Source organism: Leiobunum rupestre, chromosome 5, assembly GCF_980474605.1.
Source record: "Leiobunum rupestre chromosome 5, qqLeiRupe1.1.hap1, whole genome shotgun sequence".
Lineage (NCBI taxonomy): Eukaryota > Metazoa > Arthropoda > Arachnida > Opiliones > Sclerosomatidae > Leiobunum > Leiobunum rupestre.
Window position 1 is genome coordinate 42,129,141 of NC_143388.1, and position 26,717 is coordinate 42,155,857.

Consider the following 26,717-nt stretch of genomic DNA (forward strand, 5'->3'; position numbering starts at 1 on the left):
TCGAAATGTAGTTTTCGATCGAAAATTGGATTTCGAATATTTACAGAATAGGCCCCCTGATGCGAACAGAACTCGTCGTTAAAAACTTCAAAAAGCGAAAGATTTGCCAGGAAAATATATAAATGCGAATAAAAAAAACATTGATAATCAGAGACCCTTGAAAAAATCGCGAGAGGCTTTTGAGGCTCGTAAATTCTGTCGAGCAGGGCGCTTATAGACCGAGGAAAAAAACATAGCAGGAGGAGAAATTATCTGTCGAGAAAAATGCCTGAGAGAAATGATGGTCCCTAGGGGGCGCGCGGAGGTTAAGTTGGTCGAGATTAAGAGGGGGTGGAGACAAGGAACGAGGAGGTGGAGCGGGTGACGCGAAACGGTGTAAGAGGAGAGGACAAGAAAAGGAAGATTTCTCAACCGACGTGATGACGCTTGTAGCGGAAAATGCTATTTAACGTTCGGTGGTTTACTCCCTCTAGCGGCTCCTCTTCTCCCCATCCTTTATCTCTTCCGCATCTTCATCTTGGCTGTTTCGACGCCCCAAGTCAAACAACACCGTTTGCTTTTTTCATTTATCCCCTTTTTCCACTCGAGGGTTCTTTCCTTATAGGCTGGATGTAAGATAAAGAGCCCTCTACCGTCTCTTATCGCCTTTAAAAGAGCTCCCTTTCTTGCGGAATTAGACTTATTTTCTTGGTCTTTTATTTGGTCTTTTAATGCATTGTTGGTTTTTTAGTTTTTCGTCGTGTTTGCATCATTGTTTCCAGTGCTGGATTTAGGTGTTCGTAGGCCCTAGGCACTTAGCTCTAGATTGCCTACCGTAAGTTCTTAAAGGGGCACGGCTAAGCTTTCCCAAATATCACCTTATTTGTGTATCAAAAGATCAACAAGACGTTCAATATACTTACACGTACCTTATTTTGTCTTGAAAAAATAGTTTTTTTCCCAAAAAGCTCAAACGCAAAATAACGCCAAGTATTTGAGTTTGAATTTTCGCCGCCATCTTAAGGCGTATCGCCAGCGCCAGCAGCACCTTAGGGAGCGATTTGCGAACTATCCTAACTTTTAAAATCGCGCAATTTAGCCTTAGGTCTCGTATAACTGGAACGCGCCGCGCGTGTAAAACAAATTTCTCGCGTCTTCAGCCACGCGCGCTTTTACGTGGTTTTTCTGTCTCACCGATTTCTCACCAGTTGTTAAAAATTAACCACTTAATATTTTTGGTGAGTTTTTCGCCATGAATTTTAGGTAGCTCTTAGCCTTCCTTTCCTCGTGAAAGCAGATACAACTAATGATCATTTGACATTTTTCAAGCCCTATTTAACTATTCTAAGCATTGAGGTTCTTTGGAGTCGAAAACGCTCTAAGCTTTCTTTTTCTAAGATGAGCTATTTCGTTGTGAATCAATTAATTGATGTCCATTATTTCCTTAAAAACAGATCAATCAAACAGGTATTATTGCGTTTCTATGATGTACTCTTTTTCGAATTTCGTGGGTGGAGCTTAATTGAGCCATATGTCATAGACCCCATTAGTGTTTCAATAATACTACAAAATTACACCTATATTTATTATATTGTTTTATATAAATATTTTTTACTTTTTAATTATGCTGAATATTTAATATAATATTGAATATAATATAATTAATTTTTTAATAATACTGAATATTTAATTTAATTTTGTAAATAATATAATTTATTTTTTCAATTACACTAAATATTTAGTTTAATATTTTATATAGTAATATAATGATAATTATTATATTATTTTTAATATTTAGTTCATTATCAACATGCATATCTTGATTTTTAAGCATATTAGCAATAGCTGTTATTTAAATTAAAAATTTCGAATTTTAAATTATTTAATATAGTATACTAATATTTAACATTTGAAAATATGAAAATAATTTATAATTATTTTTATGTCCAATAAATAAACTAAAATATTTTGGGGTGTGTCAGGAAAATAAGTAGTAGATCACTTCACAATACATCCCAATGCTATGTTTATTGTTTACACAATTCCATAAATTATATAATTGACCAATTTGTTGAAACAAAAGTTAGAATGAAAATAAAGTAAATTTAAAGTTTAACAAGTTGGCAAGCCAAAATATACCTCTCCTCGGAAGAATGGTCCCTAGTGGTATTAATTTCTCGACACGACCCCCAAAGATATCTCCGCAATTCAGAGTTATTTACGAAAAACGTATTCTCGGTTCGAACCCTGCCCGGTATAAAATTTTAATTTTAATTTAAATAATTGAGACGAAACAATCGAGTTTAATTTATTCAGAATATTATAAATTAAGTAGTTATAACAGCGAGTTAGACTTACTAAAACAATGCACAATTGAATTTAACATTTTTTACAGTACATGTTTATCAGTTGAATATAATACTAAGCAAATTTTAATGAAAGAAATATCTACAGATGGTATTTGTATTTTTCTCGCTTACGAAATACTTGCCGCATCTTTAACGATTATTTTATTTCAACGCTCGTAGACTTCCAGTTGACGTTGTGACACATACCGCATGAAAAAGACCAATGCCGTCCAATTTCCAATATCATATAATCACTCGCACACCCAGGAAATCATTGACTGCGTTAGAAATCGTAGATATCCAAATATCCACACCAAATATATTTACAAGAAGCAAAAACCTTACCATCAACAAAGCACAGAGAGCCACTTGACTAACCGCCAGCTCTTAAAGCAATTAACGTTAAATTATCTCCTTTGAATTAACACAACTATATACAGGGTCTTTTTTTTTTGCTCGGAAAAGTGTTTTTTTTCAAAAACTATTTATAGTACCGATTTCAAATTTGGAAGGTCAATTCTCTATACCGGGGGACATCAGTTTGAGAAATTTGAGCGTTTTCGGTAATGTTTTTCACCAATTTTGAAAAATTATTTTTCGACCACTAGGTGCGAGATCAAAAATTTCTATTATAAAGTTGTAGGCCGTCATCGAAAACCCTTAAAAATTGTTCACTCGACGAAAAACAATTTATTTATCAGTGAAAATTCGAGCTTGAAAAATTTACAAGTTGGTGAAGCCAAATTACGATTGTTTGAAACGATAATTGAAACCGAATTACCTAATCCAGTTGAAACTTTGGTTAAAAAAACGACCAGATTTAAAAAACACGAGGCTATAGGTCAATCCTAAACATGCATTGGGTATTTAAAGGAAAACTTTGGGAGATTATTATCAGTGTTTGATAATATTTCGAACAATGCCTCGTTATTCAGTAGCTGAGCGTACCGAGATAGTTGCCATTTACTGTGGAGAAGCAGCGCAAAACCTTAGAAGAGTGACTGAAATCTTCGCAGAAAGACATCCAAATGGAGCACCATCTGTAAATACAGTAAGACGAGCAATTCACGATTTCAATCAATTTGGTAACTTGCAACCTAGGTTTCGCGGATTGGGTCAACCGGATTTAGACTTCGAGAACAATGTACTCGCGTACTTTGTGGCATATCCTCGTCACAGTTGCGCTAACGCCGCTGCTGATTTGGGTTGTTCTGCAAATCGTGTGTGGAAAATTCTTCGTAAGAATCGCTATCACCCATACAGAGCTACGCTCCACCAAGGACTTATTGACGGAGACCATCAAAGACGTTATGAATTTAGCAACTGGTTACTAAATGCTGTCCAAGAAGATAGACAATTTTTGCGCCATGTTTTGTTCTCCGACGAAGCGTCATTTTCTAGAGATGGGCCCTTTAATCATCAAAACAGCCATCTTTGGTCTGACATCAACCCACATTGGGGTTTTGAATATCATCACCAGGTTCAATTTGAACGGGTCAATGTTTGGGTTGGACTTGTTGGAAGCCGTTTGATTGGTCCCTTTTTCCTGCCGACGAACCTCAACGGCCAAAGGTATTTACATTTTCTACAGAACGAACTGAGTGACGCAATCGACGACCTTCCATTGGCTGAAAGACGTCAGTTGTGGTTTCAGCAAGATGGCGCCCCTCCGCATTTTTCCCGGCAAGTAACTGAGCACCTCAACAACGAGTTTCCTGAAAGGTGGATAGGGAGAAATGGTCCAGTGCATTGGCCAGCAAGGTAACCTGACCTAACACCGCTGGATTATTTTCTCTGGGGATTCGTTAAAGCAAAGGTATACGCCACGCCCATTGAAACTAGGGAGGAACTCATTAGACGAATAATCAGTGCTTGCCGAGACGTCACACCAGAAATGGTAGAGAAAGCGTTTGAGAACTTAATTGTCCGCGCACAAACCTGTGTTGCAGCCAATGGTGATATTATTGAAAATGTTTTGTAAAAATTTATGTGAATAAAATATCTGCATTTAAAAACCAAATGTGTACATTTTTTCAAGTGTGAAAACTCTACTACGTTTGTATTAGACTTGTTCCCTTTTCAATTATCGTTTCAAACAATCGTAATTTGGCTTCACCAACTTGTAAATTTTTCAAGCTCGAATTTTCACTGATAAATAAGTTGTTTTTCGTCGAGTGAACAATTTTTAAGGGTTTTCGATGACGGCCTACAACTTTATAATAGAAATTTTTTATCTCGCACCTAGTGGTCGAAAAATAATTTTTCAAAATTGGTGAAAAACATTACCGAAAACGCTTTAATTTCTCAAACTGATGTCCCCCGGTATAGAGAATTGACCTTCCAAATTTGAAATCGGTACTATAAATAGTTTTTGAAAAAAAAACACTTTTCCGAGCAAAAAAAAGACCCTGTATAGGTCGTTAACAATACCCGTAAATAAATAACAAAAAAACTAACAAAGTGGACCACCCACAGGGTCTACCCTTTAACCCTCTTATCTCGGCTGACTGCGCTAAAACAAGATTTAACCTTTAAAAAAACCAGATTAGGCCTAAATCAATTCATTAATAAAAAAAGACTTTATTACCTATTATGCTTACGATGCGTGTCTTAATTTCAGTGAACCTAAGGAGCTATCGGTGGTTCTGTGGTAGAGCGCTCGACTGCCAAGCCGAATGGTCTGGGTTCGAAACCTGGGTGGCGCATTTGTTTTTAATCAATAGAGAAACGCTAAATTAGAATTTCTTAGATGCAATAATTTCAATTTCAATTCTATTTCAATTAAACCAAAATTTCGTACTCTATTAAATACGCTTCCGATAAAGCTGAAGGTCTAATTTTCAATAAGGCGTAACAAGTGTCGGTGGTTCTGTGGTAAGACAAATACCGTGTACAACTGGTGGAAACCCTGCCATTGGACGTTGAGAGGTAGCATTACACTCAGCACTCGGTCCGTCCCAAAGTCATTAAGAAGAAGTTGGAGAGAAAACGCCCATATAAACACACCAGACTCAACATGCACAACCATCAGAACACAAACACAACAAATTCAACACTCACAACCTACGCATAAACATTACAAAAACGTAAAACACCAAACCGTCACGACGGTGAGCGAAAAAATACCATCCAAACCAAACCGCAAATGAATCCGTTAACGCTCACCGTCACACGGTGGTTTTGCCAACCCTTCGAGAAACTGCGAACGCAGAGATCTCGAGAAACTGCGTACGCAGTGATTACACTTTGCACCGAAAATGCGAACGCGTTCGCAGGCTTGACAGACAGACCCACAGACCCACAGACCCACAGACAGACACGGTGGTTGTATAACCCCTCCTAGGGGACTTTGTCCCCTCGGAGGGGTAAAAATGTTAAATATTAAAATTATTTTATATAATTGTTGAGAGTATTTTAACCAAATTTCTATAGATCTTAAAAGAAATTGATTTGAAAAAATTCAACGGTTATATTGTGTAAATTGGCGCGTGCTTGCTCGGAAGGGATAATCTTATTGGCACGTGATTCTATTTTATTATCAGAATAAATAATTACACGTGCGACGAAAAAATGGGCGATATCATCGAGATTCACGCGTTTTTAATTTAAAAACCCTTCCTTTTGACGGTTTTTATTTTGGAGTGAATAATTTCTTTTAGCGTCTATTACAGTTGACGTATTACTATTATAATTTATACCTGTACTCAGAGTATAGGAGCCCTGTTTGAAGACCTTGCCCGCGTTGCCAGACGTCCTTTAATTATAGGAAAAATCTACAATTTTGTCACGAATTTTTGGGTGTCCTATAATTTTAACATTGTACTATATAGGGAGTTTTTTCCGATTTTTCGATATTGATGACCTATAAATCCTATAATTTTAAAATTTTGTACTAAAAGCGTTAATGTCCAAGAATTTCTCATCCCACATCCGACAAATGCGATGAATAAATGTGTTTTTATTATTTTTATAATCTTTCAGTTTTTTTTTCATTTTAAAAGTTTTCTTTTACCATAATACGTCAATGTGTTTATTTAAAAGTGAAATTTTATCAAACATCAGTGAGATATCCGATGCAAAATTGAAATTATCGGCAAATACAATGTGTCCTATAATAGGCCTTTCTATAAAGTAACATTATCCCTCTTGTTTAGATGTATCGGGCGCGTCACTCGTGACGTAGAAGTGACGTTTCACTATGATAGCCAATAGACGCTAGCATAAACTCCATTTATGTCTTATTCAACCTGTTAAAAAGTTCCACGCGCGTCTTGATATTTTAGCGTAAATGGGCTCGAGCGATTTCGCGCGTACTCCCGAAAATAAAAACAATGCGCGAGCCTTTTACGCTAAAATATGAAAGAGCGCGTGGAACATTTTAGCAAGTTGAACAAGACACGAATTAAAATTCGAGAAGTCGCCCTTTTAATAAAGATCTAACCTTCAAAACTGAACTGAACTCCTACGTATCTCGTGACGAAAGCCATACATTAAAACAAGTTCGGCAAGCGTAATGACTTTATAGAAAGGCTTATTTGGACTGGAAATCTATAATTTTTAGTCTTTGGGTCTATAATTTGATTTTGGCTATCTGGCAACGCTGGACCTTGCCTAGGGCCCGGATTTCGAATCTAGGGTACGTGGTTTATATTATATTTGATGAAACCGTCCTTTTGTCTTTGGCTATATAGGTTCTTTTAGTTCAGATACGAGGAAGCTTGGACAAATATCAGGGGTCAAATGTATTCGACCTGGCCTAGAATAAGTATTTTAATAATTCGTACGTAATGATGGACGGACATCAATCGAGCGTTGAAATGTGAGATATTCCTTTGCCACTCCGTCCGTTCAGCGGCCGCGGAAAACAGCTTAAAATTCCTCCCTAACAATTGATGCGTTTTCGAGTTCGGATTCGGCGTGTCATTAAAGGTCGCTTTTGCATAATGGCCCCACAGAATTGAGATCCGAGAATGAGCCGAAATGTGTTACATTTCAAATCGTAGAATAATTTATCGCCTAACGACTTTTAAATATTTTTAACGATTTCTTTTTCAATTTTCACTCGCTCGAGGATGGCGTGCCAAATGAATGAGGCAATCTTAAAGGGAGTATGAACTCTCATTTATACCATCTGGTTTAGCAGATTCTAGGGGGGGGGGGGGGTAGGTACATTGGTTAGAATTTCAATCGTCCGAACGGTGGAACAAATGTTCGAATTCGTCCGAACCGCCGAAATAACAAATGTTTCAATTGTTCGAATTGGACATCTTGTTTGTTTCATTCGTCCGAATCGGTAGCATCACTTGTCCGAATTCTGTCCCTAAACTAGTATTTCTTATTGCTGTTTTTTGTGGGAATTGCGTTAAATGTTGTGGATATTTTAGGTTAGGTTAGGTTAGGTTAGGTTAGGTTAGGTTAGGTTAGGTTAGGTTCACGTTAATGTTATTATTTCCTTATATTAACAATATTTAAAAAAAACACAATTCCTAATGTTCGAAAAAACGGACCAACGATTATTCAAACAAATGAAATTCGCCAGTAAAGTTAACATAAATTGAACGACTAAATCACCAACAAAAGTTGTGATAAATGTTTCGGGCAAATGAAATACGTTTTCGGACATACGATCATGTTTTACGGCATTTGGACAAATGACCATTCGGACATTTGTACCACCGTTCGGACGAGTGAAATTCGAACAAATGTACCCAAATCAAGCTAGGAACATCAAATTCAAATTCAAATTCAAATTTTATTTTATTTTTTAAGCGTGATGAATAGAGGTTAGAGGGCCAAGTCTTAGGGCGACTTATCTTCGTTGGGGACTCTTGTTGAAAACAATGATTTGCAAACGCGTTGGATATAGGCCGTTGAACTACTAATGTAGCTTAAGATAGACGAATTTTATTTATTTACTGCAGAAATAATTGTAAAATATTAGTGTTATTAATTTTCCGGTAAATTTTCCGAATTGCGGATAAATGAAAATTTAAACATAAATAACTTTCTAAGGGTTTTTAATTTTATCGATATAAAATGTCTAATAACAGTAAAAATACTACAAATAGTACAATAGTGTTATATTGTTAATCAGTTTAAAGCTAGTCTAGAGGTTTAGTTTTACTTTTGGATTCGAAAAAATGAGTCGAAAATGCCGCGTTATTTAAATTTGCAAACAATATTAGACTAATCACGGAATTAAAAAAAAATTTTAATTTTTTCGGAAAAATACGGAAATTTTCCGTAAAAAAGGTCTCGGTCATTTTCCGGAAAATTTACAAGACTATTAAAAATACTGTAAGATACATTACTTAAGTTTAATTAGAACTTTCCTAGGTTCAAAGATGGTTTATAAATTGAAAGCTAATGATAATATGAACTTCCTTATTCGCCACCGAAAACTACAGCTGCGCCACCTAGTCACACTGCCTAGAACTATATTTGGGTGATACGGGTAATGGCGTTATGCGAAAATGCGCGTTTTATAACATCAATTAAAACATTTTACCAGAAATTTACTAACGATTTTAGCTTTTTTTTTAAAGCGTGTTCTAATGTTTTGTATTAACAAAGGTGTATATACGACATTTATTTATTAATTTTGTACTGTCAATAGGTATTGAATTCGTAAATATAAGTATAAATATTCGAGTTTAATAACACTATGAGTAGGCCTTGGAGAATTCATACAAGGGATCAGTTTGAAAGCTAGTTTTAAAGGTATGTAGGAAATTTATTATTATCTTCACATTAGAACAAGCCCAGATTGTTCTAATTTCATAGACTAGTAGCTTCAGCATTTTGTATAATGTATAATGTATTTTAAATAATTTTATTTGGTATATTAGTGAATCGCTCCATGCTTGAAATTTTTAAGTATATTGGAGAGTAGTCTACTCTTGATCCATAGAATAAGGTGTGCGGATGCTTAAAACAAAAGTTAAAATTTGAAGTTGGTGATGGAAAACACAGCATTGAAAGGTCCATTGTTCATGCAATAGTGGGTAAATATATTTTTTATTAAAACCCAATTCTTTAATGTAACCTGTTTTAATTATTATTCTAGAAATTCAGGCTTTTGCAAACATGCAGTAAATTGCTGGTCTATTTTATATATAAAGATACTGAGAGCTATCCCAACTTTCTGACTTTAGAAGTGGGGTAAAATGAAGGAAAAGAACTAACTGTGCCTTTGGTATTGTACGGTAATAAAATGGTTAGAGTTGCGAGGGTTAAATTTGCCTGGCTCAAAAAGGTTTATGTACTCTTATTTGGTCACTTAGTTAGTCTCAAAAATTTATTTCTAGCTTTTAGTCGGGATGAAATATTTGTGGAGAGTCCATTTGTAGCAAAGATAATATCAATTGAAGAGGCAGTGGCACAAAATAACTAAGTTGGAAAGGAAGGAATCTACTGGATAACGACTGTAGAGGCTACTATGGAAAAATTCAGCTAGGCCTTTTCATTTTTTTGTCTATTCTCTCAAGGGCTATTTTTAATTGATATTAAGAGAGACTGACAATATTGGAAGAAAACGTTGTCCAAATATATAATTTTTATTTTAGATTTTAGTTAAAGAAAAGTTATAATTAAATTTACACTTCTAGTCAAGGAAAGTTATATTTTTAATATGTTAAATTAGTTCCTATTTTAAATTTTGGCCAATTAGTATTTGTAGATAACAAATGAACTGAACTATTTATGTTATGAATTTTCTACTCAAAGCCATGTTAACTAAAATGGCAAAAACAAATGTATTATAGAATTAATTCAAAGTTAAAAGCAATTAAATTCATTGAAGAAACCACTTAATTAGAAATTACAATAGAAGTTAATAAAATGTTAAGATACGCAAAAAAGTATTAAAAATAAAAACCATTTGAATTTACAGTATTATTTTTAATCATATTGGGATCTGCGGCAATAGTTCGAAATGTTATTAATCAACTCGAAAACTCATACCGAACCATCAGGGTGGCAAAGATAGGAAAATTGGGGTCCAATACAAAATTGAAAAATATGCCCTTTTAACGCATAATTTTGTGGGCCTCAATGTAATATTTTCCAGCGATAATGACAATCGAACGGCTTGACCTAAAATTAATTTAATTCATTAGCATTTCCTTATTTTGCAGTATATAATAAAACAGATCACCTTTAAAACGATTCACAAAACATAGGGTCCTCTCTTTTCATTTAGTTACATTGGATTTGTAATAAGTCTACATGGTAAATTATTGCTTGGAATGGCACTGCATTTCATGCGTCTCTTGAATTATCTTCATCTAAATGACAGTTATTATCATATATATTTAATAATATTAACTTTAAAATCAGTAATAACAAGTAAAATTTGTGTCTCACCATCTCTTTCTAAAAAGTCTTTATCTTTAAAATGGGCGCTGCAAATCTGTGCCCACTAACTAGGCATCTTCCCTGATTTTATATTAGTTAACCACACATTAAAAAGATTTTTGCATTTCGGAAAATTGTGAAACGATAACTCCAACGTTCTTTTCTCACCATTTACTCGAATTGTAATATTTTTAAGGGCAGTATTACTACAGAAAGGTACTTCGTAATTTATGCCACCTCTGCGCCTACAATCCGCCATATTAATCGTTTGTTTTGATCAACAAAGTACGCAGACAAACCAAGCTGCAGGGGTAGCGACTGTGGCGCCGCCTATACCCGTTTCGCTAGCGAATACACTTTTCAGATGAGGCTTCTAAAACTGGGCTTAAAGTGACTACGTTTAGTAAACTACAGTTAACTTTTTATATTGAAGTGTATTATGTATTATAACTTTATTCAGTATTCAGAAGGTGGTAAACAGGTTGTAAATTGTGTGGTAAATAATGTGTAAAATGTTTTTATGAAGTTTTCTTCCTGCTTAATCATTTTGTAGCAAATTGTGGTAAATAACGCTATGGATAAAAATTCGATGTGTGGTAAATGTGCTGGAAATTCTTAAATATTAATTTACATCAATTATTTTGAAATAAAATTGAAATTAATTTTATTAGTTACTCAGCGTAATTTGGCACACTGTTTTGAAATATTAATTCGTTTAAAAAATAATCGCAAGTTTTTGGTTTTTATTATAAACAATTTCTCTTGATTTAGCCAAGTAATATTCCTTAATTATCAATGTATACCTTATTTTCCATTATTTTAATATAATGGTATTTTTGGAACCCCAGATTCCAGAATAGGAACAGTATTATAATATATATAGTTATTTCTAAATCTTATTTACGTTCTTAAATTGTATTACACCACTTTGATTAATGCGCCATCTGTTATTAAAATATATATATATAATTTAAATTTTAGCCTTTTTACAAATCTTAAATATTATCTGCTTTTCGAAAAATACCGTAGATGGCGCCTCAATAAATAATAAAGTGCCTTATTTAAGCCTACCAAAGTTTGTACTGATTGCCACAAAAATTTAACCACGCATCGCAACTTATACGAAGAGTATCGTCTGCACTGTTCCATCCTTGTAAATCGTTCCTTTCCCTCACGAGTCCCACGTTATCTGTCAAAGTAGCTTTTTCGAAAAAAAGGGGGAAATACACGATTGAGAAACTTTTAAGTTGCTATCAATTTTTTCTCCGACACTTCTCTCCGAATTGTCAGCGACTAGTTTCCCTCCTCTTTCTCATTTGGGTTTTCCGATTCTCTCCCTCCCCCCCCATCCTCAACCAACGATTTGTTTTTTACGACCAATCCACGAAAATTAACTTTAATTTACGATTGAGAGAAAGTTTATTGTTCTTTACTCTTTCCCCTTCTACTTGGCCCCCAACCTCCAAAGCCCTTTGAGGGGGCTTATACCCCCCCCCCGTCAAGACCTCTTCTTCCTTTTGACTTCAGATCCGGAAAAAGGCGGAGGAAGAGATTTTCGAGAGAGAGAGAAAAAACTGAATTTACCCGAAATACGCCTCCTAGATGGCTCCACCGGCCTTTTTCTTCCACCACATCATTTCCCGGCTCCTCGTCTCAGAATAGAAATGCCGTATCTTGGTAAAATTACGCTTTGAGGAAAGTCGAAGCCTTTTGGCGCGTTTGCAATAAATAAAAAAATTAATAAATTAAATAATTATTATATTAAGAATTAATTAAATACTAATATATTAAGAATTAATTAAATACTAATATATTAAGAATTAATTAAATACTTATATATTAAATAATTGATAAATTAAAAACTAATATATTAAATAATTGATAAATTAAATACTAATATATTAAATAATTGATAAATTAAATAATAAATATATTATGTAATTGATAAATTTAATAATTAATATATGAGATAGTTAATAATTTCCATAATTAATATATTAAATTCTTATTAAATTAAATAATTATATAATTCAGTTGATATATTTCTGTTTAATAATGAATACAGTAAATTTAATATACTTCTGTTTAATAATAAATATAGTTAATTTAATATATTTCTATTTAATAATGAATACAGTTAATTTAATATATTTCTATTTACTAATGAATACAGTTAATTTAATTTATTTATATTTAATAATGAATACCGTTAATTTAATATAATATTAAATAATGAATACAGTTAATTTAATGTATTTCTATTTAATAATGAATACAGTTAATTTAATTTATTACATTTAAATAATTATTAATCTAATTTCATTTATTTCTATTAAATAATTAATACATATCATGTCATTTATTACATTAAAATAATTTATACAAATCATTTAAATTATTACATTTAAATAATTTATACATTTCATTTCAATTATTTCATTGAATAATTTATACATTTCCTTTCATTTCATTTCATTTCAATTCATTAATTACATTTAAATTATTTATACATTTCATTTCATTTATTGCATTTAAATAATTTAGACATTTCATTTCATTTCATTTCATTTCATTTATTACATTTAAATAATTTATACATTTCATTTCATTTCATTTAAATAATTTATACATTTCATTTCATTTAAATAATTTATACATTTCATTTCATTTAAATAATTTATACATTTCATTTCATTTAAATAATTTATACATTTCATTTCATTTAAATAATTTATACATTTCATTTCATTTAAATAATTCATACATTTCATTTATTACAGTTAAATAATAAAATAATTTAAAGGGAATAAACATTAAATGGAAAACTCGTAACCCGAGTGAAATTCGTTGAACCACTTTTTAATTATCAAATTGACGTAATATACAATGTTCAACCAGTTAAAATATCTGAAAACCAAGCCGTCACAGATAAAATTTATTTTTCAAATAATAGTTTTCAGTCAACTTTCATTGTAACACCAAGGAAATTCAACCTTGCTAGATTTACCATATACTAAAATCAAAATAATTTCTAAAAACCTTAATATCGCCAAATCCATTGTCAATAAATGATAAAAGTTAGGGGTCTAAGTGAAGATAATATAATACTTAAGTCATAAGTAACATAATTACAATAAGTTGCCATACTTCATAGGATACAGATCATCTCACTTAGAGGTCGGCGGAACGATTAAATTTACCGGCAAAATTTCGATTAACAATAAAAAGTTTGGTTAACTGTTTTTATGAACATTTTATACGAATAAACAACGATTTAACATGCAAAAATATTAGTTTTTTTTCGTATATTTTTCGGATAATTCGTGGTTATGAATAAAAATAAATAATTTGATAATTTATTTTTCCAACGCCGATCTCTAATCTCACTTTACTTCAGAAAATGGTACAAAACAGACCCTAACAAATTTCAATAAATTCGGAGTTACAAGGTTTGTGTTCCAAGACAATCTCTTTCCCTTATTTTTTTGCCGCTGGTGGCGCTCTCTCCCGTCCGCCGTTCAAGAATAAGATCCGACACTAAAACTAATTACGCTTCAAAAACTTTTCGTAAAGACCCGGGGAATAAAAAACAAAAATGATCCTTAATTAGGAAAATGGGGAGGAGGCGAAAGAGTGGGGGGCTGACTTCCGATGCCCACCTCCCCCACCCTCCTCGGCTCACGCCTTAACCTTAGCCCGGGTCTCCCCCCTCGCGCCTAGCTTCCTTGTAAGCCCTCTATAGCGAGCCTTGTCTACGCCAGCATTCGCGAATTAATCGACAAAAGAAAGAGGTTTGAAACAAAAAAAAAGTGATTTCCGAAGCAGCTAAGCTTCTATTTAGAGACATTTTCTAATTGTACATTACAGGTCATGTCCTGCTTTTATCAAGAAAGTTGTCAAGTGAACGGTTGGCGAGCGTCCTGATCCCACGAAGCAAAACCACGCCCCTACGCCTTTCCTCGTGTAATCTTTCCCCTTTTTTGTCGGTAAGGGGCAGCACCCTCCTCATCTTCTAATTCCCCGAAGAAAAACCACGCCCCTACGCCTTTCCTCATGTAAACTTTCCCCCTTTTTGGCGGTAAGGGGCTGCACCCCGTTCCACTTGTGATCCCCCGAAATATATCTCATGTTTTTCGCGTCGACGTAAAAATTGTCCGTTATCCCTAAGTCAAGATTTTCGCGTTGACGTATAAATTGTCCGTTAGGCCTAAGTCGAGATTTTCGCTTTGACGTAAAAATTGTCCGTTAGGCCTTAATCAAGTTTTTCACCTCGACGCAAAAATTATTCGTTAGGCCTTAATCAAGTTTTTCACCTTGACGCAAAACTTATTCGTTAGGCCTAACTTAAATTTTTCGCGTTGACGTAAAAATTGTCTATTAGGCCTAAATCAAGTTTTCACCTCAACGCAAAAATTATTCGTTAGGCCTAACTTAAATTTTTCGTGTGGATGTTAAAATTGTACGTTAGTAGGCCTAACGGACAAATTTAACATCCACACGAAAAATTTAAGTTAGGCCTAACAAATAAGTTTTTCAAGTTTTCCGTGTCGACGCTCACTATAGCGGTGTTTTTGCCCTTTTACAAGAACCATATAAAGAGTAACTTATGAGTCCAGGCTCTAAGTGTTAATACTTCCTAGCGAATCGCTGAATGTATTTTATTGAAGCGTCTATCATCAATTTAAGAAAAATAACTTCAATGGATAGTTTTTCTACGATCCAAGTTTCATGTTTAATTTTGTTAAATCAACACATTCTCTTTAGCCCTTTCCCTTCAGTATTTAACAAAATTCATGATCATGTCAAAGCGAACGTTTTCCATAATTATTCTAAGGTAGTGAACTGCAATAGGACGCCGCCTAAAGAGAAAGAAACTGGTTAAGCGGTTGAAAAAAAAGAGAATAAAAAGATGAATAAATCATTGGGCGATGGGAGTGAAAGGAGGCGGTTAGGTGGGGCTGGGGTCCGATTACCGAAAACTCGATAGGCAAATGTTAAAAGATGGAAAAAGAGTGTTTATGCTTCGCGAGTATCGGTCTCCGTTATTACCGACGCTAAGCCTTATCCTCCGAAATTTCTTACCCCTTCTGTCCGCCCCGCCACCCATCTGCAGCGGGCTCCCGCTCTTATCTGCTCCATTTAATGCCCTGGCAGTCCACCATCAGTTATAGGGCGCGCTTAACCGCGAGCCTGTACGCTTTTAATTGAGTTTCATTAACGCACTTTTTTCCTCCGCGCCGAAGACCGAAGAGCCGAGGCTCGGGGGTAGCGGCTTTAGGTCGCTGATCTTTTCTTGAACGAGAATTTGGCGCGCGCCTCCTGCTGGAAATGAGGAGAAATGACGTTGTAGCCAGCCTGGGAGTATTATTAGCAAAACAAAGTTCTTTATCAGTAAACGCAACTTATGAGTCCGACCTTAATGAGATCTCAGATAATGCAAAAGCCTTCGCGAGCCTCCCTGTTTTTTCGCTCGGTCTCCACTCTTTCAGCCTTAACCCCTTTAACGCTCAGAAAGTCTCCCCTTTCCTTCCCCGTTCGGCTCTCCTCAGAAAGCCTGGGAGATCCTTTTTCGTGGCGCCATCTATCGAGGCTTAGATTTATAAAAGAGGCTTTTCGACCGCCAGGGCCAAGATAGGCGCCTATAAAGGAGAAGATATTTTTATTTCGTAGAGAAATAGGGCGGGTTGATGGCCAGGGGGATGTCAGGGTGAGGGGGGAAACGTTGTAATTATTGAAGGTGATTACCAGGCTGGATTAATTAATCATATACCCTATTTAAGGAACTTTTTTCAGCTGGGGGGGCTGGGATGGAGAACGTAATTTTGAGGCCCCCATTTTTGCCTCGATACGCATTCCCTAATCAGAAGACATTAGGCGCTCAACAGATAGTGATGAAAGATTGGGATGATCAAAAATTGCCAGGCAAAATTTAAGGTTGCGCTTGCTTCTAGTCACCACAGTGTGCTCTATCAAGACAAGACCACGAACAGTGCTTCCAACCAATTCACAGATAACAGTTTGCGTTATCTGAATTCAGGACGTAATTGCGCTAGATCAGATATTATCGGATCAGGTGATATCATAAGTTTATAATATTGTTACATATGTGTGACACTAACTATTTCGTTAGGCCTAACTCAAGTTTTAATCCCCGACGCAAAAATTATTCGTTAGGCCTAACTTGAATTTTTCGCGTCCAACTTGATTATTTTTCCCCTCTTTAAATGGGAATTCTAGAAAAGTTGCCGAAGACAGCAAATAAGTGTCACCCTTATCCCCCCGACCAGGTCTCGATAGGAACACAGACCACCTACCACAAGATGGACTTGCATCAACCTTGAAAAAAGGGTGTCTCAAAAGTGATGCAGCTTTTTTGAAAGCAAACAGAAAATAGCGCGTGAAAACTCTTTATTTTACGAAATAAAATTAAAAAATTTGTGCGCGAGTCAGCTTCTACAATACATTTTTTGTACCTTTATAATTGCCTCTACTTGCCGTAAGATGGCGCGCTCTTAAAAAGCCGCATCACATACGAGACATACATTTTTTTAAATTAATACCAGTGAAACATGCTGTAGGTGGTCTGTGATCAAACTAAATATTAAATTAAAGTTTATATATATTGATTTATAAGTTTGAAATTGTTTTACAAAATCATACTATGAGTTTTTTCTATATTTTCTTAATTTTTTAATGAAAGGTACTAAAAATATATCCTACTGATATTTGAATTCTATAACAGTCCTATAAATCGGTAAATTTACTGCCATAATATTTATATTTTTATCCTAATAAAAACAGGTTTTACGTAGCAAATAATGCTATGAACAATTAAAATACTAACTGGGATAAACAAATTAGTGAAAATGCTAAAGAATTTTAATCTGAATCCAATACAAAAATTACCTTTCATTTCTATAGAATCTATAGAGTTTTTGGTGATTTTTCTTTAGGTTTTCGTACTATAAAATATAGAAAACTTTCTTTAAATCTCCATAAGAATGTTAAGAAAAAAAACAAAAATTTCGAAATTGACAACTTTATTTACGTAATAAAAGCAATTAAAAACATATTTTTATAAACTTTTATTGACGACGACCACTAGTCTAAAAACTTGTCGAGGTTAACTATAATAGTGAGTGTAGGGAGCTGTTGGCTCGCGTGGCGTGAAGGGCTTTTCACCACCCTCCACCTGAACTAATGGCTTTAAAAGTCTCTTGATGACTTAGGCCTAAGGTATTGCCTTGGGTATTAACCTAGCTGATTATTGTTATTATTATTATTATTAATAATAATAATAATAATAATAATTAATCTGATTATTCAGGTCTGACGTAAAACTAGTTGTTTTGAAAATATGTTTTTAGTAATAATAATAATAATAATAATCCGCAAGGCTAATACCCAAGGCACCACCTTAGGTCCAAGTCATCTTGCGAGTTTTAATGCCTTTAAACAGGTGGCCGGGTTACAATGCGTAGGAGGGTGGTGGCTAGCCCTTCATGCCACGCGAGCCAACAGCTCCTTGCATTAACTATTACCGTTAACCTCAACAAGTTTTTAGTCAATAACAACGTATGAAAATAGTGTTGTTAATTTTGTTTCGGAAAAATACGGAAATTTTTCCGGAAAAAAGCCCTAGGTCATTTTCCGCGGAGTATTTTCCGACCTACAACACTAAAAATATGTTTTAAATTGCTTTTATTACGTAAATAAAGTTGTCAATTTCTAAAATTTAGTTTTTTTTATACGTAAGTAGTCAACCATTAAACTTAATGTTAAGAAAGTCCATAGAACTTTTTTCCGATTTCTTGTAGGGTGATGGTAAATTTTTTTTTTGTGAGGAGAATCTGATTCGTCTTCGCAGAGCGCAGGAGAAGAATCTTGAAGGAGGGGTCAGCGCCTCCGGAGTTCGATCCGCGCGCGCATGGCCTCAAGAAGAAGGCAAGACGCGGAGTTTCTTAGGAGGAGAACGAAGATCTGTTTGGAGACGCCGAAGAGAGTGCGTGTTGGGAAGCTGCCCAACAGGAGGCCGCACGGAAGAGGTGGGCGGAGCCTCGTTCTATCCACTCAGTTTCTTGCAAAGGAAAAAAATTTACTCGCGCTTAAGCGTTTTCGTGACTAGTGCTTCCAACCGGTTCTCAGATTAGAGTTGCGTTTTCTGAACCGATTAAATTATTGTGATAATTTAGATATCAGATAATTAACATTAACGTTAACATTAATTAAATTATTACAAATTTAATCACGATTTAATTATTTCAATCATGATTTAATCATTTCCATCATGATTTAATCATTTCCATCATGATTTAATCATTTCAATAACGATTTAATCATTTAACCTATTTAATCATTATTTAATCTTGATTTAACCATTTTCATCATGATTTAATCATTTTCATTATAATTTAATCCTTTTCATTACTATTTAATCATTTTCATAATTATTTTATCTATTTAATCATTTTCATCATGATTTAATCGTTTTCATCATGATTTAACCATTTTCATAATGATTTAATCTATTCAATCATTGTCATCATGATTTAATCGTCTTGATCATGATTTAATCATTTTCATCACAATTTAATCTATTTAGTTTTGGTATAATCATTTTCATCATGATTTAATCTATTTAGTTTTGATTTAATCATTTTCATCATGATTTAATCGTTTTCATCATGATTTAATCATTTTAATCATGATTTAATCATTTTCATCATGATTTTCTCTATTTAATCTTGATTTAATAATTTTCATTGTGATTTAATCTATTTCATCATTTTCATCATGATTTCATCTATTTAATCTTGATTTAATCATTTCCATCGTAATTTAATCGTTATCATCATGATTTAATCATTTTCATCATGATTTCATCTATGTATTCTTGATTTAATCGTTTTCATCATGATTTAATCATTTTCATCATGATTTAATCTATTTAATCTTGGTTTAATCATTTTCATCATGATTTCATCTATTTAATCTTGATTTAACCATTTTCACCACGATTAATTCTATTTAACCTTGATTCAATCATGATTTAATCTGATTCAGTCTCTGGAGGGTGTCTTAATAATTATGATAGTGACCTGCCTCTTGGACAAAATGCAAACTAGATATAGTTTAGACCCGAAACTAATCTGAATTCATTTTAAACCGACTGTCAGAAGGTGAGTTAAATTACGCGAAAAGCTAAACCCTGACAAATTTAAAGTAATGATAACACTTACGAAATACTAACAAAAACTAAGCATTATAAATTTCAAAACGCGTTGCATAGCAACGGAATGCTAATTTAGGAGATATTGGTCGAGTGCAATTAAATTTCGCAAAAAAGGTAGAAAGGTCCATAATAAAAAGAGGGCAAAAAGCCTCAATCCTAACAAATTTTAAGTAATGATAAAACTTTTTTGCCCCTTATTATTATGGACCTTTCTACATTTTCACGTAATTTATCTTTATTATGGTCCATAGATGGTTGTTCAATTCAAATCAATTAAATTTAAATCTTCATTTAAATTGGGATTTAAATAAAGTGACTTTTTAAAATAAATCATTGATTTAAATTACCTATTATACTTCAATGTGTTTTTAAAAGTTGATTCTGTAGCAATGTTATTTTAAGAATTAACTAAATTTAATTGGGTTTTTATTAATTAAATTTAATGAAGATTCATTTAAAAACTTTTCTTTAATTTACCGTTGCGCTCAAATTATTTTTAAGTTATTTATACGAATAGTTGTTTTAGAACCAAATACCGAATAGTTAGGCTTATTGCAAATACTACCTTGGTCGAGTAACAGGTTTAATAGTTGAAGTATTTTAAATTTTACTATAATAATAATAATCCGCTAGGCTAATACCACAGGCACCACCTTAGTCCTAAGTCATGAAGCGACTATTAAAGCCGTCAATTCAGGTGGCCGGGTTACAATGCGTAGGAGGGTGGTGTCAAGCCCTTCATGCCACGCGAGCCGACAGCTCCCTACACTAACTATTACTGTTAACCTCAACAAGTTTTTATGGAAGGGGAAACCGAAGAGCCGGGGGAAAACCCCTTAAACCATAGAGGATAGAACTCGCAAACTCAACGCGGAAGGAGTTATTCCGAGTTTTCACCCAGTGCCATACGCTGGGATCGAATCCGGCTCCTCTTTCTTCGAGTCGAATGTGCTAATCACTCCGCCACCCCATCTAAATTGTAGAACCGAATTATATAATGACGTCATAGGTGACCTATGACGTAAATAAAAAGTATCTGCTGTGAGCCAACTGCCCTATAAATTATTTTATTTTAAGTTCATTGGGCACCGACGTCCTAGCCGTAAACCGCCAAGTGAGACCTCTACCATAGAAATTTCTTCCCCATAACAGGTTTTGGCTTCTCACTTCGCATAGACAGCTATGCGATAGCACAGACCGATTGGGGAGGTGGGAATATATATATATATTTACCGAATATTTGACGAATAATTACTGAATATTTCCCGAATAATCGACGAATAATAACCGAATATTTCCCGAATAATTACCAAATATTTACCGAATAATTACCGAATATTTACCGAATAATAACCGAATATTTACCGAATAATAACCGAATATTTACCGATTAATTACCAAATATTTACCGAATAATTACCGAATATTTCCCGAATAATTACCAAATATTTACCGAATAATTACCGAATATTTACCGAATAATAACCGAATATTTCCCGAATAATTACCGAATATTTCCCGAATAATTACCAAATATTTACCGAATAATTACCGAATAATTACCAAATATTTACCGAATAATTACCGAATATTCACCGAATAATTACCAAATATTTACCGAAAAAAATAGCAAATATTTACTGAATAATTACCAAATATTTACCGAAAAAATTTGCAAATATTTACTGAATAATTACCAAATATTTACCGAAAAAATTAGCAAATATTTAATGAATAATTCCCAAATATATACCGAAAAAAATTAGCAAATATTTACCGAAAAAATTAGCAAATATTTACTGAATAATTACCAAATATTTACCGAAAAAATTAGCAAATATTTACTGAATAATTACCAAATATTTACTCAATAATTACCGAATATTTACCGAATATTCGACAATTAATTAATAATAGAAATGTTATTCGATATTCGATCCAATACTAAAAGAGGCTTGAAACGAAAATCGCGACGGTGTTATTAGTCTCGATTTTCGACCGAATTATTCAGTTAATTCGGTTATTAGTCTCGATTTTCGACCGAATTATTCAGTTAATTCGGTTATTAGTCTCGATTTTCGACCGAATTATTCAGTTAATTCGGTTATTAGTCTCGATTTTCGACCGAATTATTCAGTTAATTCGGTTATTAGTCTCGATTTTTGACCGAATTATTCAGAGGATTCGGTTATTCACCCAGCCTTAAAATAAATACATTCTCGATAGAATTCAGCATTGAATTGAGAACCAATAATTTTATATTTAAAAAATACACCGACAAAAGAAACAGGTTTGAAACTAAAATAAAACTTGAAAATGTTTATATTCGGAGACATTTTTGAATTGAGAAAAGTATTATTTTCTAATTGTACATTACAAGTGATGGGCCACTTATGTTAAATACCCGCTCAGCTCGTTTGATATCCGCTAGCATTCGTGAATTTTTGAGCGTCAAAATTTTCACTCCTTTCATTTCCGTTTTGCGCTCTTTGAAAAATATATTTTAACGTTCAATTCGCTCAAAATGACAGAAATCGCTCAAAATGAGAACAGGCTAGTCCTGTTTATATCCATAAAGTATTCAGGTGAACATGGAATACGTGAGAAGTTACATTTCCGGCGTAAATGTAATATTTCCGTTATAAGGTCGTAATGGGAGCGCAACAAACGGTGTGTCTATAGAATAAATTCCACAACGTGACATAGGATCACAACTTACCATGGGATCACAACGTGACATAGGATCACTACTTACCATGGGATCACAACTTACCATGGGATCACAACGTGACATAGGAACACAACTTACCATGGGATCACAACTTACCATGGGATCACAACTTACCATGGTATCACAACGTGTCAGAGGATCACAACTTACCATGGGATCACAACTTACCATGGGATCACAACTTACCATGGGATGACAACGTACCATGGGATCACAACTTACCATGGGATCACAACGTACCATGGGATCACAACTTACCATGGGATCACAACGTGACATAGGATCACAACTTACCATGTGATCACAACTTACCATGGGATCACTACTTACCATGGGATCACAACTTACCATGGGATCACAACTTACCATGGGATCACAACGTGACATAGGAACACAATTTACCATGGAATCACAACTTACCATGGGATCACAACGTGACAAAAGATCACAATTTACCATGGAATCACAACTTACCATGGGATCACAACGTGACAAAGGATCACAACTTGCCATGGGATCACAACTTACCATGGTACCACAACGTGTCATAGGATCACAGCTTACCATGTGATCACAACTTACCAATGGATCACAACGTATCAGAGGATCACAACGTACCATACGATCCCAACGTATCATAGGATCACAACGTACCATACGATCACAACGTATCAGAGGATCACAACGTACCATACGATCACAACGTATCATAGGATCACAACGTATCATGGGATCACAACGTATCACCGGATCATAACGTATCATGGGATCACAACGTATCATGGGATCACAACGTATCATCGGATCATAACGTATCATGCGATCACAACGTATCATGGGATCATAACGTATCATGGGATCACAACGTATCATGGGATCACAACGTATCATGGGATCACAACGTATCATCGGATCATTACGTATCATGGGATCACAACGCATCATGGGATCACAACGTATCATAGGATCACAACGTATCATGGGATCACAACGTATCGTGGGATCACAACGTATCATAGGATCACAACGTATCATGGGATCACAACGTATCATCGGATCATAACGTATCATGGGATCGCAACGTATCATGGGATCACAACTTACCATGGGATCACAACGTGACATAGGAACACAACTTACCATGGAATCACAACTTACCATGGGATCACAACGTGACATAGGATCACAACTTACCATGGGATCACAACTTGCCATGGTATCACAACGTGACATAGGATCACAACTTACCATGGGATCACAACTTACCATGGGATCACAATTTACCATGGGATCACAACGTGACATAGGATCACAACTTACCATGGGATCACAACGTATCAGAGGATCACAACGTACCATACGATCACAACGTATCATGGGATCACAACGTATCATCGGATCATAACGTATCATGGGATCACAACGTATCATGGGATCACAACGTATCAAAGGATTACAACGTATCAAAGGATTACAACGTATCATGGGATCACAACGTATCATAGGATCACAACGTATCATCGGATCACAACGTATCATGGGATCACAACGTATCATGGGATCACAACGTACCATGGGATCACAACTTATCATAGGATCACAACATATCATAGGATCGCAAAGTATCATAGGATCACAAAGTATCATCGGATCACAACGTATCATAGAATCACACCGTACCAAATGATCGCAACGTATAGTAGAATCGCAACGTATCAGAGGATCACAACGTCTCAAAGGAGAACTGAGCTTATGTAAATATACCCTTCACAAACATCTACTCTTTTTCATTTTCATTTTTGAAAATCATTTCTTTTTAAATTCTCAAATTGTAAATATTCCCCTAAACAATACCACGAAAGGGGGCTCGGTAAAAATACATTTTTCCTTAATTAACTGAAGGGGGTTTGTAGCCCCGAAACGGGATAAAATATATCAAGGCAGAGCTGTGAATCGTCTCAGTAGAAATTCGCCCAAAGATAAAATGCTCAGAGGGAAAAAAGATTGGGCGGAGGGTCCGAAAAAGAAGGGAAATTAAAGGGATCTTGGAAGCAGATAAATGCTAACGAGAGAAAATTAAAAAAACAGTCAGAAAGAACAATTTAATAACAAAAAAATGTATAATCTGTTCTATCTGGATACTCTAGGCGAGGAACGCCGCTTCTTTGTTTAATTAAGCTAGTTTTTAATTAAAAAATTTTCGATCTCTTCGCCTCCAATGAAAGACGAGACATTTTTCTCCATTTTTTTAATCTTTCTCCGTTCCGCAAAGAGGGCGCTGGAACTTTTAATTTACATGAAATATTACAAGAATAAATCTCGCTTTTTATCTTTAAAATATTGCTTCATTTCATAAATACCGCAGTGACGTCGTTTACAGAGGTAGGAAATTCCACAGTATCTGAGAATACTTAATCTAATCATACCAGATTATAGGGATTCAAACCGGGACACTACGCTTCACGTACCTAAATCCGCCCGTAAAGTCACGGTAATTTTCATTTCGTGAATTCAAGCCGGGATATTTCACATGCGAAGCGAACACTCTACCACTGAGCTAAATCCCCTCTTTCGAAAACGATATTTCTCTTTCCGTGAAAAGCGAAACACGGTACACAAGGAAATCAATGAAAAACATGGAGACTCAGGGGATTGATCGCAAGACATTTCGTATGCGAAGCGAACACTCTACCACAGAGCTAAGTCCCCTCATTTTTGAACGATATTTCTCTTTTCGTGAAACGGGAAACACGGTACACAAGGAAATCATTGAAAAACATAGAGACTCCGAGGATTGAACACGGGAAACTATGCATGCGAAGCGAACACTCTACCAGTGAGCTAAATCCCCTCGTTTATGAACGATATTTCTCTTTCCGTGAAAAGCGAAACACGGTACACAAGGAAATCAATGAAAAACATGGAGACTCAGGGGATTGATCGCAAGACATTTCGTATGCGAAGCGAACACTCTACCACTGAGCTAAGTCCCCTCGTTAAGCAACGATATTTCTCTTTTCGTGAAACGGGAAACACGGTACACAAGGAAATCAATGAAAAATATGGAGACTCCGGGGATTGAACCCGGGACATTTCGCATGCGAAGCGAACACTCTACCACTGAGCTAAATCCCCTCGTCTAAGTTCGATATTTCTCTTTTCGTGAAACGGGAAACACGGTACAAAAGGAAATCAATGAAAATTATGGAGACTCCGGGGATTGAACCCGGGACATTTCGCATGCGAAGCGAACACTCTACCACTGAGCTAAATCCCCTCGTTTAAGTACGATATTTCTCTTTTCGTGAAACGGGAAACACGGTACACAAGGAAATCAATGAAAAATATGGAGACTCCGGGGATTGAACCCGGGACATTTCGCATGCGAAGCGAACACTCTACCACTGAGCTAAATCCCCTCGTCTCTAAACGATATTTCTCTTTTCGTGAAACGGGAAACACGGTACACAAGGAAATCAATGAAAATTATGGAGACTCCAAGGATTGAACCCGGGACATTTCGTATGCGAAGCGAACACTCTACCACTGAGCTAAATCCCCTCGTCTAAGTTCGATATTTCTCTTTTCGTGAAACGGGAAACACGGTACAAAAGGAAATCAATGAAAAATATGGAGACTCCGGGGATTGAACCCGGGACATTTCGCATGCGAAGCGAACACTCTACCGCTGAGCTAAGTCCCCTTGTTAAGGAACGGTATTTCTCTTTTCGTGAAACGGGAAACACGGTACAAAAGGAAATCAATGAAAAATATGGAGACTCCGGGGATAGAACCCGGGACATTTCGCATGCGAAGCGAACACTCTACCACTGAGCTAAGTCCCCTCATAGATATTTATCTTTTATTGCAATAATTTTTAATTTAATTAGGATCGAAAATAAAATAAAATCAGTTTGAACTCCGATAACACTAAGCCTAACCCGAGCTCCGTGTAAAATGTTGGGGGAAATCTAACCGCAAAATGTAAAGAGTACAGCCAACTTATTATTTAGTTTTAGCGAATTGGTGGTGTGTGACGTAGCGTCTTGTGAACAGTATGAATATCCATCGG

The 26,717-nt window shown here is 35.0% G+C and overlaps 2 long non-coding RNA genes and 5 other non-coding genes across 7 annotated transcripts; 1 reads left to right on the forward strand and 6 right to left on the reverse strand.

The window, feature by feature from the left end:
* Positions 1–8,906: 8,906 nt before the first annotated feature.
* Positions 8,907–9,864, forward strand: LOC149944885 (uncharacterized). Its single transcript, XR_016480927.1, has 3 exons — positions 8,907–9,047; positions 9,176–9,331; positions 9,394–9,864. It is a non-coding gene; the product is annotated as an uncharacterized LOC149944885 (long non-coding RNA).
* A 380-nt stretch (positions 9,865–10,244) lies between these two features.
* On the reverse strand, positions 10,245–10,974 carry LOC149944886 (uncharacterized). Its single transcript, XR_016481055.1, has 3 exons — positions 10,692–10,974; positions 10,483–10,612; positions 10,245–10,421 (listed from the first exon to the last, which is right to left on the reverse strand). It is a non-coding gene; the product is annotated as an uncharacterized LOC149944886 (long non-coding RNA).
* Positions 10,975–25,708: 14,734 nt separating this feature from the next.
* Positions 25,709–25,780, reverse strand: TRNAA-CGC (transfer RNA alanine (anticodon CGC)). The gene has a single exon. It is a non-coding gene; the product is annotated as a tRNA-Ala (tRNA).
* Positions 25,781–25,850: 70 nt separating this feature from the next.
* TRNAA-CGC (transfer RNA alanine (anticodon CGC)) lies at positions 25,851–25,922 on the reverse strand. Its single transcript has one exon. It is a non-coding gene; the product is annotated as a tRNA-Ala (tRNA).
* A 70-nt stretch (positions 25,923–25,992) lies between these two features.
* Positions 25,993–26,064, reverse strand: TRNAA-CGC (transfer RNA alanine (anticodon CGC)). The gene has a single exon. It is a non-coding gene; the product is annotated as a tRNA-Ala (tRNA).
* Positions 26,065–26,276: 212 nt separating this feature from the next.
* Positions 26,277–26,348, reverse strand: TRNAA-CGC (transfer RNA alanine (anticodon CGC)). The gene has a single exon. It is a non-coding gene; the product is annotated as a tRNA-Ala (tRNA).
* A 70-nt stretch (positions 26,349–26,418) lies between these two features.
* TRNAA-CGC (transfer RNA alanine (anticodon CGC)) lies at positions 26,419–26,490 on the reverse strand. Its single transcript has one exon. It is a non-coding gene; the product is annotated as a tRNA-Ala (tRNA).
* Between the last annotated feature and the right edge of the window lie 227 nt (positions 26,491–26,717).